At 48.1% G+C, this 19141-nt stretch overlaps 1 protein-coding gene across 2 annotated transcripts in view; it reads left to right on the forward strand.

Annotated features, from left to right (window-relative positions):
* The first annotated feature begins 2407 nt into the window (after positions 1–2407).
* LOC119978122 (flocculation protein FLO11-like) overlaps positions 2408–19141 on the forward strand; it is an 89702-nt gene continuing 72968 nt past the window's right edge. For both annotated transcript variants that reach the window (XR_005463398.1, XM_038819564.1), the window contains exon 1: positions 2408–2763. The gene's annotated coding sequence lies outside the window, so the exon portion shown is untranslated. The remainder of the gene's footprint in view (positions 2764–19141) is intronic.

A 19141-nucleotide genomic window follows, 5' to 3' on the forward strand; every position in this document is an offset into this window, starting at 1 on the left:
ATTCTATAATTGAATAGTCAATTAATGTGATAGCCCATTCTTTCCCCAGTGATTGAAGACACTTTGAAGATGCTCTGGCATGTCGGTGCCTCGGTTAAACTGGTGCCTTGGTCAAATCTGGCTGGTCGGTCCGCTTGCATTCCTTTTAGTTTCATTTGTAACGGTTGATTATAACTGATGGCTTGCTGGAGGGTCTGGAGTCACATGTAGACCGGACCAGGTAAGGACGGCAGATTTCCTTCCCTAAACGTAATTAGTGAACCAGATGGGTTTTTCGGACAATCGATGAATTAATTGTCACTGTTAACCTTTTAATTCCATATATTTTATTAAGTTGTTAAATTCCACCATCTGCCATGGTGGGATTCGAATCCACAGCCCCAGAGCTTTAGCCTGGGTCTCTAGATTACTGGTCCAGCGACAATGCTTCTACATCACCACTTCCCCTCTCTAGGGGGAAGCCAGTGGATGTGGTTTATTTGGTCTTTCAGAAGACTTTCGACAAGGTCCCACAAAAGAGATTAGCATTTAAAATTATACAGCAATACAGGGCCTTGGTGAGGCCACACCTGGAGTATTGGGTGCAGTTTTAGTCTCCTTATCTGAGGAAGGATGTTCTTGCTCTCGAGGGAGTGCAGCGAAGGTTTACCAGACTGATTCCTGGGATGGCGAGGCTGGCGCGTGAGGAGCGATTGAGCCGGTTAGGATTGTATTCGCTGGAGTATAGATGAGGGAGATGTCATAGAAACCTAGAAAATTCTAACAGGACTGGACAGGGTAGATGTAGGAAGGATGTTCCCGATGGTGGTGGAGTCTAGAACCAGAGGATATGGAGTAAACCATTTAGGACTGAGATGAGGAGAAATTTCTTCATGCAGAGAATGGTGAGCCTATGGAATTCCCTACCACAGAAAGCAGTTGAGGCCAAAATGTTTCATAGACTTTACAGTGCAGAAGGATGCCATTCAGCCCATCGAGTCTGCACCGGCCCTTGGAAAGAGCACCCTACCCAAGCCCACACCTCCACCCTATCCCCGTAACCCAGTAACCCCACCCAACCTTTTTGGACACTAACGGCAATTTAGCATGGCCAATCCACCTAACCTTGCACACCTTTGGACTGCGGGAGGAAACCGGAGCACCCGGAGGAAGCCCGCGCAGACACGGGGAGAACGTGCAGACTCCGCACAGTCACTCGGTGGTCGGAATCGAACCTGGTACCCTGGAGCTGTGAAGCAACTGTGTTAACCACTGTGCTACCATGCTGCCCCTACCGTGCTGCCCCATTTTGAAGGAGTTAGATAGAGCACTTGGGGCTAAAGGGAACAAAGGATATGGGGGGGGGGAAGCGGGAACAGGTTACTAAATTGGACGTTCGGCCATAATTAGAATGAGTGGCAGAGCAGGCTTGAAGGGCTGAATAGCCACTTCCTGCTCCTATTTTCTATGTTTGTAAATCATTCAAACTACCAATATAAGTTAATAAGACCATGGAAAATGCAATCAAAACATCGATGCTCATTTCTAGTGGAATGTAATTGAAAAGCAGAGAAGTTATGTTAAACTAGTCTCAAACCGTGGTTAGAGCACACAGTACTGTGCACAAGTCTCTTTATGACAAAAAGGACCTAAAAACAGGGAAGGTGCAAGTAAGATTTAGAAGGATGAGAGGCTTTAACTATCGGGAAAGATTGAACAGGCCCGGACTCTGTTCATGCAAAATAATATAGACAGAGATATTGCAACTTGCGGAGGAAACAAAGGCTTATAATTAGAAGTTATCAAGGAATCCAGTCAGGAATTCAGGAGGAATTTATTTACTCGGAAAGAGAATTGACGGGAATAGCATAGATGCTGGCAAGTGGATGCTAACTAAACATAGAGTTTACAGTGCAGAAGGAGGCCATTCGGCCCATCGAGTCTGCACCGGCCCTTGGAAAGAGCACCCCACCCAAGCCCCACACCTCCACCCTATCCCCGTAACACAGTAACCCCACCTAACCTTTTTTTTGGACACGAAGGGCAACGTAGCTCGGCCAATCCACCTAACCTGCACATCTTTGGACTGTGGGAGAAAACCAGAGCACCCGGAGGAAACCCACGCAGACACGGGGAGAACGTGCAGACTCCGCTCAGGCAGTGACCCAAGCCGGGAATCGAACCTGGGACCCTGGAGCTGTGAAGAAACAGTGCTAACCACTGTGCTACTGTGCTAAACAGAGGCAGAAAGGAATCAAGCGGGAATGCATATAATGTGATGCACAAGGTGTTTTCTTAGCTGGTTAAACTGGTGGCTCTTAATCTGTCCGTCATTGATCATAAACGTTGATAGGGTTAGGTGAATTAGGATGAGTGGTTCGTATGAAGCAGAGAGCAATTGTGCAAATGGCCTGTGTGTGCTGTAAATTCTATATTATCCTGTGCGAGGACTGAGAGACCAAGGATTTATGTGACACTGCTTAGTGACTCATGAAACCTCAACTTTTCTTCCAACAGAACGAAGTGTAACGTTCTGTTACACTTCCTGCTCATGTGCCGAGCATATCGTTGTGAAAGTTAATGGCGCATGAAATCCTGTGCTAGCTTTTCGCGGTCATGTTTCGCTTCAGATGCTTTCAACTAAATCAATTTATTTTTAATACCCCCTGAGAAAAATTATCAGCTGGAGATATCGCAAAGCCCAGGCTGGATGATACAAGTTGCTCACTGCTGGATCATTATTGGAAAAGAGGTTCTCGCTATCACCTTCCCTACCGAGCTACAGTAAGTTCTTTTTTTTGTAACTGCGTCTTCATTTTTAATGTTCGGGCAAGTCAGGATTTCCTAACCAGTTCCTGGTTCTTCAACGTTGCGATGTGAGTTTTCGAGCAGTACTTGGCGCTTCAAGCGATAAACTTCTATTTTCACCAAGACACTAACATCCAACTCCGAATTAGAATGCCAATCTGTGGTGCACAGCTGAGAATCCAACAGTTTACTAGTGTGGAGAATAAAAGAAGGATCTTGCATTTATAGTTTGGAGGCTTCCAGAGCAAATATTCAATTTCCATTCCGGACTATTTGTGTAACGAACTTTGTAGCTTCCCCTTCTTTGCCTCCCCCCCTCGGTCATTACAACTGTGACAGCGAGAGAGAGAGATAAAAAAAAAAGAAACCAACAGACGGTTGGAGGAAATCGTTTTGCAATCATTCAGCACAATTTAAAAATAAATTATTTCATCGCAATCCAATAAACTCTTGATTTTAGCGTTGAATCCCAGAGGACAAAACCCTTTCCATTCATATCACATGAAAAGGCCGGATTCTGTTCTCCCAGTGTGAGAAATACTGTAGTGGACGCCTACCTTAATGGGGGCCAGTGGGCAAATCTTTGCCCCACAGCAGTGGCCATTTCTCATTTAGGGAGGACGAGGCCCACATGTCAGTTCTGGAGCAGTGACTTCACCTACGGCATATGACATGGTGCCTTTTATTTTTGTTCTTAGAAATAAAGATGGAAAAGATTACAAGTAAACGAAGGTCGAGTTTCCTCAGTAAATGTATTGTTTTTGAACATAGAAGCCTGGTGCTTTTGGGCTCTTTCACCTCCAGGATCTTGGTTCAAAGTTTCCTCTGGTTGTCAGCTGTAAGAATAGTTTGTGAAATGTCTTTAGGCAGCCTTAGTTTAGTTCTTTGTGGGGATGGACCCAGTGTATAAACCTGTCTTTAATTTCAAACGTCCACCAGTCCATAAAAAGGTACCTGTCTCCTCTGGAAAATTGAAGTAATGCTCCTTTCCCCCATGTGTGACCCACAGGCAGGCCGGGTACATCATCCCAAACTGCATCTTGTTCCTGACTAGGGCCACCTTGGCCTCATTGAACATGGCCCTTCACTTAAAGATAAAGATGAAGATCTTTTGTTGTCACAAGTAGGCTTACATTAACACTGCAATGAAGTTACTGTGAAAAGCCCCTAGTTGCCATATTCGGGCGCCTGTTCAGGTACACAGAGGGAGAATTCAGAATTCTCAGCTGGTACGAGAATTGAACCCACGCTGCTGGCCTTGTTCTGCATCATAAACCAGCTGTCTAGCCCACTGAGCTAAACCAGCCCTGGACAAGCTCCGCACCGAAATCCTGGTAAATACGAACCGTGCGGCCTTCCCAGGCATTCCCGCGTCTTCTTCGCCCACCTCTGGATCCTCTCCTTGTCTCAGTACCAATGTAGCCTTACAATTGTCTGCGGCAGCATCCCCGCTCTTGGCTTCCTCTTCAATGACATGTGTGCCTGGTCCACCTCAGGAGGGCGGTCGAAGAACCCCTCCCCCACCAGCTTCTCAAACATCTTGGCCACATCTTAAAATAGTGGCAGGATTGAACACTCAGCTTGGATTTATGAAAGGGAAATCGTGCTTGCCAATCTACTTGAATTCTTTGAGGATGTAACTGGTAGAGCTGACCAGGGGGAGCCAGTGGATGTGGTATATCTGGACTTTCAGAAGGCTTTTGACAAAGTCCCACATAAGAGATTAGCGTTTATAGGGTGGCGCAGTGGTTAGCACTGATGCTTCATGGCGCCGAGGACCCGTATTTGATCCCAGCCCCAGGTCACTGTCCGTGTGGAGTTTGCACATTCTCCCCGTGTCTGCATGGGTCTCACCCGCACAAACCAAAAAGAGGGCTTAAGTGGGGTGGTGCAGACATGATGGGCCGAATGGCCTCCTTCTGCACTGTATGTTCTATGTTCTACGTGCAAGGTAGGTGGATTGGCCACGCAAAATTGCCCCTTAATTGGAACAAGAAGAATCGGGCACTCTAAATTTTTTTAAAAGAGGTTAGCGTGTAAAATTAAAGCACATGGGATTGGGGTTGTATATAGAGCTGGATAGAAAACTGGTTGGCAGACAGGAAACAAAGGAATTAATGGGTCTTTTTCAAATCGGCAGGCAGTGATTAGTGGGGTCCCACAGGGATCAGTGCTATTTACAATATATATTAATGATTTAGATGAGGGAACTAAATGTAATATCTCTGAATTTTCAGATGACACCAAGTTGTGTGGGAGGGTGAGCTGTGAGGAGAATGCAAAGTTTCTTCAGTGTGATTTGGACAAGTTGAGTGAGTGGGCAAATGAATGGCAGATGCAGTTTAATTTGGAGAAATGCGAGGTTATCCGCTTTGTTGGCAAAAACAAGAAGACAAACTATTATCTGAATGGCCTTAAATTAGAAGAGGGGGATGTGCAATGAAACCTGGGTGTCCCTGTACACCAGTCACTGAAGGTAAGCAGGCAGGTGCAGCAGGTGGTAATCAAGGCAAATGGTATGCTGGTCTTCATAGTGAGAGGATTCAAGTACAGGAGCAGGGATGTCTTGCTGCAATTATACAGGGCCTTGGTGAGGACACACTTGGAGTATTGTGTGCAGTTTTGGTCTCCTTATCTGAGGAAGGATGTTCTAGCTGTAGAGGGAGAGCAGCGAAGGTTTACCAGACTGATTCCTGGGATGGCGGGACTGATGTACGAGGAGAGATTGAACCGGTTAGGACTGTATTCACTGGGGGAATCTCATAGTAACCTATAAAATTCTAACAGGACTGGACAAGGTTGATGCAGAAAGGATGTTCCCAATGGTGGGTGTGTCCAGGACCAGGGGTCACAGTCTGAGGATGAGGGGTAGACCATTTCAGACAGAGATCAGGAGAAATTTCTTCAGCCAGAAATTGGCCAGCCTGTGGAATTCGTTACCACAGGAAGCAGTTGAGACCAAACATTGTATGTTTTGAAGAAGCTGTTAGATATAACACTTTGGGCGAATGGAATCCAAGGATATGGGGGGAAAGTGGGATTAGACTATTGAATTGGATGACCAGCCATGATCATAATGAATGGCAGGGTGGGCTTGAAGGGCCGAATGGCCTCCTCCTGCTCTTATGTCCATGTTTCTATGTTTCTATTCCGTGATCCTCATTCCCCCAATACCTTCAGGCAGCCCCATGATGCTCAGGTTCTGCCTCCTTGACCAGTTCTCTAGGTCGTCGACTTCTGCAACTTTTTCTGACCATCCGCCATCATCAGCATTTTTGCCTCCAACAAGGCAATCCGATCCTCGATCAGTCACAGTCTCCTCGACCTTCTGGATCATGCACTCTGCTCCTCCAGTTTCTACTCCACTCTCTCCAGGGCAGCCCAAATCGGCTCTGTCACCCTCGCCAGGTCCTCTCCGGCTGCCTACCTCTGTTCTTTTAATTTCGGCTGCGAGGAATTCGAGCAACTGCTCCGTCATTGTGCAGGCAACAATGCCATAGGTCCCTCCGCCATCTTTCCCCCTGCTACGCCAAGCGTGTACTCCTGTTCCGAAAAGGGCCCCTTATTTGACACACTTCTCGTCTGGTATCCCTACGACATTCCCCACCGGAAGAGAATACCTTACTCTTTAATAGTCCCACTTTTTCCAGCTGATACAGCCCTCTATAACGGGCAGAAAGAGCCAAAAAATCCAACCTCAAAACAGGCGTGACCTTGTGTGTGACCACTCGCTCCATGACCGCCACCTGAAGTTTCCTCCTTAATTTAACTCCAATTGGCAACCTCTGAGAAACGGGAGTGTCTAACTGCGCTGTGCCTGGTCTGGGTGTGCTTGATATGTCTTAACGTGTTCTATTCCCAGTGTTGACCTGATGCACTTTAAACATCAACTTAAAGATGGACTGTGTCAGGCTAAGTCTGAAAATGCATTAAATACTTGCAACCATTGTGACCTCAAATAATAATAAGAAAATGCCAAAAGTCCGCAGGATCTTGTAATCGATAATAACCAGCGTTAAGATAACATTGATTAATGAACCTAGGCTAACAAGTCTATCAACATCTGAAAAAAAGGGGGCTGTCAAATTAACTTTCCCAAGTAGCCGATCTTGACACATGAGGGGCGAAATTCTCCGACCCCCAGCAGGGTTGGAGAATCGCCTGAGGCTGCCGAAAATCCAGCCCCCGCAGTGGCAGAGATTCTCCGCCACCCGGGAAGTGGCGGCGGCGGGAATCACGCCACTCCGATCGGCGAGGCCCCTGCGGCGATTCTCCGGCCCGCGATGGGCCGAAGTCCTGCCGCTGGGAGGCCTCTCCCGCCGCCGAGGTTTGAACCACCTCTGGTGGCGGCGAGTTCGGCGGCGCAAGTGGGCCCCCGGGGTCCTGGGGGGGGGGGGCGGGAGGCGATCGGACCCCAGGGGGTGCCCCCACGGTGGCCAGGCCCGCGATCGGGGCCCCCCGCTCAGACTCCGGGCCAGTGCCCTGGGGGCTCTCTTTCTCTGCCGCAGCTGCCACGGCCTCCGCCATGGCGGAAGCGGAAGAGAAACCCACATCGCGCATGCGCCTGTGGTAATGTCAGCGGCAGCTGGCCGCTGACGTCACCGCCGGAGCATGCGCCGACCGGCGAAAGCCTTTCGGCCAGCCCCGCTGCCGGGGGCGCCGGTATTTTGCGCCAGTCTTCTGGTGCCAACCGCTCTGGCGCGGGGCTGGCCCCCAAAGGTGCGGAGAATTCCCCACCTTTGGGGAGGTCCGACCCCGGAGTGGTTGGCGCCGCGGGCGCCCCTACGCCGGGACCCCCCCCCCCCCCCCCCCCCCCCCCCGTCACGCCAGGTAGGGGACAATCCCGCCCGGACTCAAGTTTTTTAAATCAACTGCTTTGCTACAATCTGTGTAGCATTTTGCATGAAATAAATATTTTTCATCATTTAGACAACGAGACGATATTTATTAAGGCAGGCTCATAGATTAAAGTGCATCACAGAGGGTGGCCATTAATCCCATTGTACCTGTGCCATATCTTTGAAAGAGAACCTCTCAGCATTCTCTGGTGCTGCACTTTCAGCACAGCCTCCTTCTTGTGGGAACTTCCCTCCCAGACAGCGCCACTAACCGGACATCCTGTCCAAGCTTGTGTGCAGCGTTAACAGTGAAACACTAAACCCATGGTTTGTTGGAAAGTGCTTTAGGCAACATTCCAGTGTCCACCAGAGACAGCTACACATCAGACCATAAGACAAAGGAGCAGAATTAGGCCACTTGGCCCATCGAGTCTGCTCCGCCATTCAATCATGGCTAATATTTTCTCATCCCCATTCTCCTGCCTTCTCCCCATCACCCCCTGATCCCCATCTGTCTTCATCACGGTTGCCTCCAGATGTAATTCAGTCGCACGCATCAACTCTTGCACAAGCAATGAAAATCAGCACAGCACTGCAATTGTTGGCATTCCAGCATTAAACAAAGCATCAGTTTCATTTCAGACCAATTGGGTTACATAAAAAGTAAGAATATTGCAATAAAACAAAAATCTGTTAATGTACAGTTCAGTGTGCATATTTAAAATTGCAGATGGTGCAAAATTAGAGCTGTAATGTGACTAGGAGCCCAGGTAGGACTGCCAAGTTTGAACCATCAGTGCTCACCCATTGACCACTGAGATGGGATAGCAGCCTTGAAATGACTTCCCATTCACACAAGCAAATGGTAATCGAATAAACTCACAAGAATCTTTATGAGGGTGTAACAGGAGAGCAACAAGCTGCTATCACAGGAGAATAACTTTCTGAAGATATCAATGTCTGATATCAACGTATCTCACATTGTGGCTCGGGTGGCACCGTGGCACAGTGGTTAGCACTGCTGCCTCACGGCGCCGAGGACCCGGGTTCGATCCTGGCCCCGGGTCACTGTCCGTGCGGAGTTTGCACATTCTCCCCGTGTCTGCGTGGGTCTCACCCCCACAACCCAAAGATGTGCAGCTAAGGTGGATTGGCCATGATAAATTTCCACTTAATAGGAAAAAACAAATTGGGCACTTTAAATTGAAAACAAATCTCACATTGTGGCCAGAAGCCCTTAGCTAAAGGATGTTAGATTGCTAAATGATCAAAAATACTGGGTGTGACCAGAAAATACCAACGGCGGTAAAACTCATTGGCTACTGGAAGCCACAAATCAGTCTGGCCCTTATGTTTTCGTAACGTTTGTGAAGTTCATAACTGACAACAGTGTATAACAGCAGAGTTGTCTGAGTAAATGGGTAAAAATTAACAAACAAAATACCCCGGAGGAGGAGCTCAAGGGCAAGTGGGAGGAGGAGCTAGGTGAGGAGTTGGAAGCGGGTCTGTGGGCAGAGGTCCTGGGCAGGGTTAATTCCTCCTCATCATGTGCCAGGCTCAGTCTTATTCAATTTAAGATGATCCACCGGGCACACATGATGGCAGCGAGAATGAGCAAGTTTTTATGGGTAGAAGACAGTTGCATGAGATGCAAGGGCAGCCCTGCAAACCATGTCCACATGTTTTGGGCATGCCCGGAGCTTAGAGAGTTCTGGCAAGGGTTCGCGAGGGCAATGTCCAAGGTGCTTAACACACAGGTGGTGCCGAGTCTGGAGTTGGCGATCTTTGGAGTGTCAGAAGACCCGGGAGTTCAGGGGGCGAAAGAGGCCGACGTCTTGGCCTTTGCCTCCCTAGTAGCCCGGAGACGGATTTTATTAATGTGGAGGGACTCGAAGCCCCCGAGTGTAGAGACTTGGGTTATTGACATGGCTGGGTTTCTCAGTCTCGAGAAAATAAAGTTTGCCTTAAGAGGGTCTACGCTAGGGTTCTCTTGGAGGTGGCAGCCGTTCGTCGACTTCCTCGGGGAAAATTAAAATGTCAGCAGCAGCAGCAATCTGTGGGTGGGGGGGGGGGGGGGAGGTGAGTGCTTCATTGGGATGGTGTGGGAAGACTGGGTCGTGTGGGGTAATGTCTATTTAATTGTTATTGTATATTCTTTTTTTGCACTATGTTACTGTTCACTCTAGTTTGTTTTGTTATTATGGTTACGACTGTTTTATTATGAAAAATTCTGCAAAACCTTAATAAAAATACTTTTTTAAAAAATTAATAAATAAAGTTTTTATATCAGGGCTGAGGAATGGTGGAAATTAGTTTCAAAGGAAAGTGTTATGACAGAAGCAACTTCAAGGTAAACAACGCCTCATATCCTTTCATCTATATGTTTACCCTGACAATCACAATATATACATAGGGCAGCATGTGGGGTGGCACGGTGGCATAGCGCCAGGGACCCAGGTTCAATTCCGGCCTCAGGTGACCGCCTGGAGTTTGCACTTTCTCCCCGTGTCTGCGTGGGTTTCCTCCGGGTGCTCCGGTTTCCTCCCACAGTGCAAAGATGTGCGGGTTAGGTGGATTGGCCATGATAAATTGCCCCTTAGTGTACAGGGATGTGCAGGTTAGGTTATAGGATTATGGGGATAGGGCAAGTGGACACTCATAAATGGGCAGAGTGCTCATTCAAAGGGTATGGTGCAGACTCAAGGGGCCGAATGGCCTCCTTCTGCACTGTAGGGATTTTCTGATTCTGTGATACAATGATTGTTCAGTGTGCTAATGATTTGAAACTGATCCAGGCCTCTTGACTTGTTACGTACTAATCAACTGCACAAAAGTATAAAATGTTGCTGGATTATCTTTTGAGTATTAGCACAGATCATTTCCTCAGGGGTAGAGTCTGTGCTAGGTTGAATTGTCCTGATGTTTAAATGCCTTCATGACCTCACCTCATCCTTTCATCATCAGCTTTACACATTCTGTCCATTCCACAGCTCCGAGCCCGCGCTCCTTTCCACTTATTCTGCCATCCTGCACATACCCATTTTGACCCACATTTGGCAATGAAGCCTTTAACCAACAATAGAAGAATGACTAGCATTGATATAGACATCTCAAAGCACTTCAAAGCCAATGAAGTACTTCCTGAAGTGTAGTCATTGTTGTAATGTAAGACACGCAGAAGCTGAATTGCACAGCAAGATCCCACAAAATGAAATGAGCAGAAAATCTGTCATTTGTGATGTTGTCTGACGGATACACATTGGTCAGGGCAACATGGATAACTCCCATGATGCTCTTCAAGATAGTTCCTCCCACCCAAGCAGGCAGCTGGCGCCTCAGTTAAACATCAATGCCTCTACTTGTGAAGTGTACAAAATTATCAGTGGCATAGATAAAGTAGGTAGGAAGAAAACATTCCCCTTCGAAGAGGGGTCAATAACCAGGGCAGACGGCATAGATTTCAGGTCAGGGCAGGAGAATTAGAGCCGATTTGAGGAAAAGCGGTTCACCCAGAGGATGATGGGAATCTGGAACTCAGTGCCTGAAAGGGCGGTAGAGGCTGGAATCCACACAACATTTTACTTGGTCTTTATTTCAAGGGGGTTGTAGGAGAAGAGTTGGGAAGTCTTGCTGTAACTGTACAAGGTACTGGTGAGACAGCATCTGGAGCACTGACAGCCGTTCTGGTCTCCTTATTTAAGGAAAGTTTTGGGTGGGATTCTCCATCCGTTCACGGAAGCTGAAATTCCCGGTTCTGCTGCAGTGAGTAGGAGACTTGGTTGAGTGCCAAATTCTCCGTCCTCGCTAGCAATGGTTGTGGGACAGACGCACAATGAAGAATCTCAGCCATTATTTCATTGGGGGCTGTTCAGAGAAGGTTCATTAGGATGATCCCAGTATGGAGGGATAGTCGATGAACAAAGGTTAAACAGGTCGGGACTCTACTCATTGGAATTCAGAAGACTGAGAGGGATCTGATTGAAACAATAAATGGCTAGTGAGGGTAAATGCTGAGAGGATGGACGGGATTCTCCAATCCTGTGGCGGGTTGGTGAATCGCGAATACTGCGATGCCGCTCCGATGCCGGGCCGCCGATTCTCCGTCGACTGCGCGCCAGTCACGGGCCGCTCAACGCCCCCCCCCCCCCCCCCCCCCCCCAGCGATTCTCCATGCTGGATGGGCCGAATTCCTACCGAGTTCGGCCGAGTCCCGCCTGGCGCCGTTCGCGTGTGGTCCTACCCAGCGGGACCTTGGCGTTCTGGCTGCGGGGGGGAGGGTCCTCAACTCCTGAGGGGGGGGGGGGGCCTCCACGGTGGCCAGGCCCGCGATGGGGGGCTACCCATCGGCAGACAGGCTAATTCAGGGAGGGGCCTATGTTCCTCCGCGCCAGGCCCCTGTGGGGCTCTGCCATGTTGGCCGGGGGACGGTGCGGAGACGGCAACCCACACGCATGCTGGGACCCGCTGGCCGTGGCGCACATGCGCCGGCCGTGGCGCACATGCGCGGCCCCGTATCGCCCATGCTGGCGCCCGTATCGGCAGCTGGGGCGGCGTGAGGCACTCCAGAGCCATGCTGGCCCCCTGTGTGGCGCAGGATCGCTGCTCCTAGTGGCCAGATGACGCCACCGTAAAATGTTCCGGTGTTTACGACAGCGTCAACACTTAGCCCCATTATCGGAGAATCCTGCCCGATGTTTCCCCTCATGGGAGAGTCTCAGACCAGAGGGAATGGTCTCAGAATAAAGCAGCACCAGTTTAAGACTGAGATGAGGAGGAATTTCTTCTCTCAGGGGATTGTAAATCTTTGGAACTCTTTGCCACAGAGAGCTGTAGGGGCAGAGTCCATGGCCGGGATTCACCGATATCGTGGGCAAGTGATGACGCCGGCGTTAAAACCGGCACGAGCCATGCCGGCATTAACGGGCCTTCAGGCCTAGTAATCCTCCTCTTCTTCAGGGACTAGAACGGTGGCGGACTGCTGTGCGCTGCTCCGCTGCCGAAAGCCGGCCTTACACGGCCGGTGCGAGTCCACGCATGCGCGCCATGGCTGGTTTTGCTCCCGCATGCGCGCCACAGCCGTCTCCGCGCCGGCACATGCGCGTGGTTGGTGTCTCCGCGCCGGCCCCCGGGCAACATGGCGGAGCCCGACAGGGGCCTTGAGCAGAGGACCATAGGCCACCCCCCGGAATGAGCGTGCCCGCCGATTGACAGTCCCCAATCGCGGGCCTGGCCACAGTGGTGCCCGCCCCCCCCCCGGAGTCGGATCACCCCGCCCCCCACCAGGTCGGCCCCTGCAGCCAGAATGCCGAGGTCCCGCTGGGTAGAACCATATGTAAACAACGCCGGCGGGACTCAGCGGAACTCAGTGGGCACTTGGCCCGTCAAGAATGGAGAATCGCCGCTGGGGCCGCTTTCAACGTCCCTTGGCTGATGCTGCGGCAACCGCATGGGCATGATTGGCGCTGATTCTCCGGTCGCCGGAGATTCAGTGGCCCGGCGTCGGAGAGGCGTGGCGGGATTCTCGTTCCCGGCCCATGTCTATATTTAAGGTTGAAGTAGGTAGATTCTTGATCAGTTACTGGGAAAGGGCAGGAAAGTGGACATAAGGAATGGCGGATCGGCCATGATCCTATAGAATGGCGGAGCAGACTTGTAGGGCCCAACGGTCCTGTTCCTATTCCTTATGGTTTCATTTAAGAAGCACTTAGGTGGGCACTTGAAACGTCATCACAGACAAGGCCACGGGCCAAGGGCTGGATTCTCCGCTGGGGGAGTGCTCCATTTTGCCGGCATCACAGGCGTGGGGCTGCCCCGCAATGGGAAACCCCACTGACCAGCCGGCGTGACGGAGTATCCCGCCGGCAGGGTGAAACAGAAATGTGGCGCGGCGGGGCGGAGAATCCAGCCCCAAGTGCTGGATACGGGATTAGAATAGATAGGTGCTTGATGGCCAGCACAGACACGACGGGCCGATAGGCCTCTTTCTGTGCTTTAAAACTCTATGGCTCTTAAGAGTCACCTTTGATTTTTTTGTGCTCAAGTTTTGAGAGCAAGAATAGGCTCTATTCTTGCTCTCAAAACTCTCAAATTCTGGGCTCCAGAATCTCACATTTTGAGGGGCTGGTTTAGCTCACTCAGCTAAATCGCTGGCTTTTAAAGCAGACCAAGCAGGCCAGCAGCACGGTTCGATTCCCGTACCAGCCTCCCCGGACAGGCGCCGGAATGTGGCGACTAGGGGCTTTTCACAGTAACTTCATTGAAGCCTACTCGTGACAATAAGCGATTTTCATTTTCATTTCATTTTCATGAGGTCAATTGTTAATCAAATGAGCCCCACGGCAGAGACTGGGGGCAGTTTGCAATTTCAACCCTACATCTCTCAACGTTCCATCACTGTCTCCTTCCTTGACACCACCTATCCGATAAACTTTTAATTAGCCCCCTCTTGATACCTTCGTCTCTGACTCCGCATCCATTTCCCTCACAACACCACTGTGAATTACTTTGGAGTGATTTTCCACATCTATAAATGCAAGCTGTTGTTGCCAGGAAGTCACCAAAAAAACCCCAGAAATGTTCAGAAATAAATGGAAGTGAACCAACTAATAACAAAAGAACTGCTTGAAAATTCTAACTCCAGACATTGATATTCTTCAGAGAAGGGAGGTGTCATTTAGTCAAGCGCACTCACTCTGTCATTTATCTTTTGTGGTTTGAGTTGACTAAACAGGAAGCCTTGCAATGACATCCTGGTAAAATCTAAATATGTTACTGGTAAAGCTCAAGTTTGTCTTTAATTATGTCACTGATGTCATTAAGAAGAAGAAGAATTATTTTGCGTCTAAATGGGATAATCTATTAGGAAGATCTAGCTCTGTTAGATAGACAGCAAGTGATAACTGGAGGCCACACTGGTAATTGCTAATTCCATCGGTAAGATACATTTCAAATCAGACCAAAAAGGGACATAAATTTAATTTAGCAAAAGGCACAGAATGAACATAAGAACATAAGAACTAGAAGCAGGAGTAGGCCATCTGGCCCCTCGAGCCTGCTCCGCCATTCAATTAGATCATGGCTGATCTTTTGTGGACTCAGCTCCACTTTCCGGCCCGAACACCATAACCCTTAATCCCTTTATTCTTCAAAAAACTATCTATCTTTACCTTAAAAACATGTAATGAAGGAGCCTCAACTGCTTCACTGGGCAAGGAATTCCATAGATTCACAACCCTTTGGGTGAAGAAGTTCCTCCTAAACTCAGTCCTAAATCTACTTCCCCTTATTTTGAGGCTATGCCCCCTAGTTCTGCTGTCACCCGCCAGTGGAAACAACCTGCCCGCATCTATCCTATCTATTCCCTTCATAATTTTAAATGTTTCTATAAGATCCCCCCTCATCCTTCTAAATTCCAACGAGTACAGTCCCAGTCTACTCAACCTCTCCTCATAATCCAACCCCTTCAGCTCTGGGATTAACCTAGTGAATCTCCTCTGCACACCCTCCAGCGCCAGTACGTCCTTTCGCAAGTAAGGAGACCAAAACTGAACACAATACTCCAGGTGTGGCCGCACTAACACCTTGTAGAATTGCAACATAACCTCCCTAGTCTTAAACTCCATCCCTCTAGCAATGAAGGACAAAATTCCATTTGCCTTCTTAATCACCTGTTGCACTTGTAAACCAACCTTCTGTGACTCATGCACTAGCACACCCAAGTCTCTCTGAACAGCGGCATGCTTTAATATTTTATCGTTTAAATAATAATCCCGTTTGCTGTTATTCCTACCAAAATGGATAACCTCACATTTGTCAACATTGTATTCCATCTGCCAGACCCGAGCCCATTCACTTAACCTATCCAAATCCCTCTGCAGACTTCCAGTATCCTCTGCACTTTTCGCTTTACCACTCATCTTAGTGTCATCTGCAAACTTGGACACATTGCCCTTGGTCCCCAACTCCAAATCATCAATGTAAATTGTGAACAATTGTGGGCCCAACACGGATCCCTGAGGGACACCACTAGCTACTGATTGCCAACCAGAGAAACACCCATTTATCCCAACTCTTTGCTTTCTATTAATTAACCAATCCTCTATCCATGCTACTACTTTACCCTTAATGCCATGCATCTTTATCTTATGCAGCAACCTTTTGTGTGGCACCTTGTCAAAGGCTTTCTGGAAATCCAGATATACCACATCCATCGGCTCCCCGTTATCTACTGCACTGGTAATGTCCTCAAAAAATTCCACTAAATTAGTTAGGCATGACCTGCCTTTAACGAACCCATGCTGCGTCTGCCCAATGGGACAATTTCTATCCAGATGCCTCGCAATTTCTTCCTTGATGATAGATTCCAGCATCTTCCCTATTACCGAAGTTAAACTCACTGGCCTATAATTTCCTGCTTTCTGCCTACCTCCTTTTTTAAACAGTGGCGTCATGTTTGCTAATTTCCAATCCACCGGGACCACCCCAGAGTCTAGTGAATTTCGGTAAATTATCACTAGTGCATCTGCAATTTCCCTAGCCATCTCTTTTAGCACTCTGGGATGCATTCCATCAGGGCCAGGAGACTTGTCTACCTTTAGCCCCATTAGCTTGCCCATCACTCCCTCCTTAGTGATAACAATCCTCTCAAGGTCCTCACCTGTCATAGCCTCATTTCTATCAGTCGCTGGCATGTTATTTGTGTCTTCCACTGTGAAGACCGACCCAAAAAACCTGTTCAGTTCCTCAGCCATTTCCTCATTTCCCATTATTAAAACTCCCTTCTCATCCTCTAAAGGACCAATATTTACCTTAGCCACTCTTTTTTGTCTTATATATTTGTAAAAACTTTTACTGTCTGTTTTTATATTCTGAGCAAGTTTACTCTCATACTCTATCTTACGAAGGAACACATGGAATGATCTGCAAGGTGAGGTTAGAGCTAAGAGGCCATTACTGTCATTCTAACCATCCCTGGATACTGCAGCGGGAGAGTAAGGGTGCTGAACTGGGACATTTTACATGCCAAACGGCCTTTTCTCGACTCTGACAGTTCGTATATTTACAGGAGTCCAAGGCACAGTCTCTTAATTTCTTGTTTACACCCTACAAAATGAACCTTTGAAACAATCTGAATTATCAGGTGGGCACACATAGAAAGGTACTCGTGGCTCCATGTAAAAGACGGCTCGGTGGTTAGCACTATTGCTTCACAGCGCCAGGGACCCAAGTTCGATTCCGGCTTGGGTCACTGTCTGTGCGGAGTTGGCATGTTCTCCCTGTGTCTGCGTGGGTTACCTCCGGGTGCTCCGGTTTCCTCCCACAAGTCCCAAAAGACGTGCTTGTTAGGTGAATTGGACATTCTGAATTCTCCCTCAGTGTACCCGAACAGGCGCCAGAATGTGGCGACGTGGGGATTTTCACAGTAACTTCATTACAGTGTCAATGTAAGCCCACTTGTGACACTAACAAAGATTCTAAAAAGTCGGGCCATTGGCAAGGAAGGGCAGGGGTACATTAACACATGAACCAGGAGCCCCAGTCAAATATGGAGCCACCAATAAAATGCAGCATAACCCAGAAAAACTGTGCGGAATTCCTGCACCAGTCTTATTTTGAGTTCATTATGATATAGCTGGCTTTATTATTCCTGCAGGATTTGAACATTCTACAGGCCTTTCTTCATGCGATCACTTTGCTGTGGGATTTAAAGGATAAGAATTAATAACCCAGATCTGAACAATGGATTAAAAGAAAAATTCCTCCTTGTCTCTATTATCAACTAAGTGGTATAGAAAGGAAACATTCAAGGGAGGTTAGCTAAGCCACAAGTATTAGGTGATTGTCAAATCATTATGTTTAATTGTCTTCCCCTCGCGTTATTTCTATCTGAGACCTAATGGAGTATAATATAGACAGTGTTGTTATGGTACAAAAACAGGCCATTCAGCCCATTGGATATCTACAAGAAACTGGTGGTGGTAGATGTCCAATTGAATTCCCAGTGAAAGGGGGCAAATCTCCTCCTCGCCCCCTCACTCCCTTATCCCCCCATCCCCCATTGTCATGCACTGCACAACTTCATGGGAATTGCAGCCAATCTAATTAGGGTGAGAGAAAAATAATGATGTGCAGCGCACTAATTGGAAGATTCAAACACGGAACAAAACCTCCTGGTTTGTTCTGCGTTTTCTGTATAATATATACCGTGAAGGATGGCACAGCGGTGCAGTGGTTAGCACGTCTGCCTCACAGTGCCAAGGATCCGGGTTTGATCCTGACCTCGAGTCACTGTCCGTGTGGAGTCTCCACATTCTCCTCGTGTCTGTGTGGGTCTCACCCCCACAACCCAAAGATGTGCAGGGTAGGTGGATTGGCCACGCTAAATTGCCCCTTAATTGGAAATTAAAAAAAAATTGTTTTGTATATACCATGAAAATACTGACAATATCCCTTGGAGTACTTTCCCTTCCTAACACGATTGACACCACTGCTTTCACCTTGTTCATTGCCCGCGAGACGTTACAGAAATCACCTGTCAGATTATTCCTCGTACCTGGAATTTAACAAGAGGAAAAGCTAAGGACGTCAAGCTTGCTTCCTTTGGGAAAAGGGAGAGTTTCCAAGTTTCTTTACGCAAAAAAAGGGCAGAAATTCAGGACAAATTGTGATCATTCTAGAGGATTCAAGTGTTGGAACCAACAATGCTACGGACACGTGCTTGTAGGATTAGAATAGCGGTTTCAATATATTTACAACAGAGCCAGCCTGTTAGCCGTTGAACTTTCGGTGAACTGGCCGGCTGACCCTGTGGCACTGATCTTTATACAGCAGCTCCCGGGGGAGGAGTCCTGGGCGGAGCCAAGGGAGAAGCCCAGTACAACTCTCGAGCATTCCCAGAGCTACTCCCCCAGGTGGTCAGGTAGTGCAACTGCACTTACAATATAGACACATATATATATAGATTATAATCCCGTGTGAATCACATTCACCACATCAAGTACCAAGAGACACAGGTTACACATGAGTAGAAGTCAGAAGAGGAAGTCACTAAGAACTCTTTATGAAAGAGAAATGTAAAATAAATTGTCAGGAAAGGCCATGAAAGCTGTGTTTAAGAGATCGGGACACACAGATCGGGAGAGAGAAGGAATGAAGGGATATGGTAAAGCAGAGGGTGGGGCTAAAATCAATCGAACAAATTAAGTTGCCAAGCCCAACGACCTGTGTTATAATCTTTGTGGTATCAGGTATTTAAACACGGTCGGAACAAAATCAGATGTAACTGTGAGAAAAAGAATCAAAGTGTTATCTGGAACACAAGGTGACAGTAAGGGCTGAACACAATCTTAGATTTGGGTTTAATCACTGGTTTGGACTTTCCCTGTCACAGGCATTTCTGTCCCACAATCACCATTTAATAACAATAATAATCTTTTAGCGTCACAAGTAGGCTTACATTAACACTGCAATGAAGTTACTGTGAAAATCCCCTAGTCGCCAAATTCCGGCGCCTGTTG

The sequence above is a fragment of the Scyliorhinus canicula genome, chromosome 1 (genome assembly GCF_902713615.1).
Source record: "Scyliorhinus canicula chromosome 1, sScyCan1.1, whole genome shotgun sequence".
Taxonomy (NCBI): domain Eukaryota; kingdom Metazoa; phylum Chordata; class Chondrichthyes; order Carcharhiniformes; family Scyliorhinidae; genus Scyliorhinus; species Scyliorhinus canicula.